This window comes from Sinocyclocheilus grahami, unplaced genomic scaffold (genome assembly GCF_001515645.1).
Source record: "Sinocyclocheilus grahami isolate Dianchi unplaced genomic scaffold, SAMN03320097.WGS_v1.1 scaffold16848.1, whole genome shotgun sequence".
Classification (NCBI taxonomy): Eukaryota; Metazoa; Chordata; class Actinopteri; order Cypriniformes; family Cyprinidae; genus Sinocyclocheilus; species Sinocyclocheilus grahami.
This window is the reverse complement of record NW_015516310.1, coordinates 1-2,185: the sequence shown is the minus strand read 5'-3', so window position 1 is coordinate 2,185 and position 2,185 is coordinate 1.

Here is a 2,185-nt window from a genome sequence, read left to right as displayed (position 1 = left end):
TTTTTTTTATTTCTTAGGAGGATATTAGGGCCAGATTCTCCGTGTAAATTGTGGTTTCAGTCAAATAACCCAGTAAGTGAATCTCCGTCATCACTTCACACATCTAAACTTAGGATGTCTCACTTTGGCGTGCTCTCTGAACGCACACACAATCGTAATCAGTATTATCAATTTCCGAAATGCAAGGGCAATTCTGTCAGTTTAGCGCTATCTAGCAGACCGTTGACTGTGACAGTGCGATACTATGACTGTTGAGTGACAGTGTGTAAAACACAGGAAACTGGCTGATACTCCAGTAGTGCGCGCGGAGGAAGGTGGGACTCGTGTTTGTTTATTCATTTACCAAGTCTAAGGGGAATTTCATACTGCTGCTGCTTCAGAATGCAGACAAAGGTCACTCCTTTCACTTCTAGCAAATACTCTCCACCACGTGATCCATTCATTAGCCATATTAGATTAAACTGATTTTCAACAGAGTTGTAATTGTTTGTTTTCTAGATAAACTACAATATGTGTATATGGTCTGTTGTAAGGCATTACTGTGGCTGATTGAAAGCATCTTTCTCCCTTTCTTTCCCGTCAACAAATCTAGTCATTGTTTTGTTGCTTCCTGGAAACTGACTGAGGTTAATTCCTTCAGCCAGAGATGCCAGACAACCAATTATGTCTACATTTACTGACAAAAGCACGTTTCTCAAATGTAATTGCCTGAATAGGCTATATCTATACACAGTATTAGAATGCCTGGTTGTATAATCTTTGAATTGGATTTTCTTAAGATGCATTTTTGGTTCAGATTTCTGAATGTTGCTCTAACATTCAGCATTAATAACAAACAAACCTTTTGGTTACCATGGTTATGAGGGCTGAATCTTTAGTCACTCATGTGTCCTTTGATAAGAAAGTTCTGAAGGAGGAGGGGCCCATTTAAGATAAGACCAACTGTGGACTTTGCATCAGCCATTTATGATCCTGAATTACTGCGTCTGAGACTTTTAAGCATTGCTGAAATGAACACTTTCATCGTTAAATGTCTATTGAACTATTGGCTACAGTTTTGTGCAAAGAGTAAGCTGATTTATTTCTAACACACAGAAGAGCATATGTGGGAATCACTTTGCTTTTGTTGGAATAACAGGATATTAGTTTAGTTTGTAAGAACTACATTTGCTCTGAAGAGGAACAGGAGAAAAAAAAAACATTGCAGACATTGCCATTTCTGTTAGACATAAGATTGCCTGCCTGACACTAAATGACAATAAAGAAAATCATCAGCACTTGGAAAGAAAATAAAGACATGAGGCATGTTTGCTAGAGTTGCAGCTCTCTTCAGCTGTACATATATTTCCAAAAGACTGCATATACATCAGCAAACTCCACTGTACAGAAAACATCCAAAATGTTCATAATCATAGATACAATATACCACAAAGCTGGCCTGGCGATACCAAACAAGTTTATTTAGCACTAGAAAAGCTCTTGACCCCTGCGTATCAGTGTAATTAGCCTATAGTGTTTTTTAACTGATATCTTACAGTACATTTGCGTGATTCATAACCATCTTAACCTGTACAACATTCACCATTTACAGAAGTTATACAAGGCACAAGAATCATCATTTGAAGCATGGGCCTAAATATAACATGAATGTGGGACTGATAAACATTGTTAACTTTACCGTTCAAAGGCTTTGTAGTTTGTAGTTTATCAAATAGTATCACTATAAATGCAGTCCACAAATAATAGGGCAAAATCTTAAGTTTGGTTTGATAGCCATTTCTAGAATTATGTTTTTTGTTTGTTTTTTGCTAGAATTATTTCTGTAACTTTAACGTCATGTTCAATATTTTGACATAAATGTGAACATTGATAAAGTTTAATGAGCACCAAAGTGATTTTCTTTCAAATTCATTTCATCAAAAACATGACAGCAACTACACATTTTAATTAAATTTTAGAGGGGTGAAAGCAAATTCGCTAATAAATTAAAATAAAAGAAATAATATACAAATATTTTTGGGATATTTGATATAGTTGTGGACAACTGCAGTAATAAACATGTCAAACAGGCATGCTGTTCTCAGTACTTCACAACATAAAGTAAAGTGACCAGCAAATCAGTCTAGTTAAATCCTTCATTAACTCTGTTTTTTTTATTTTCAAAAATCATGTTTTTTATTATGTT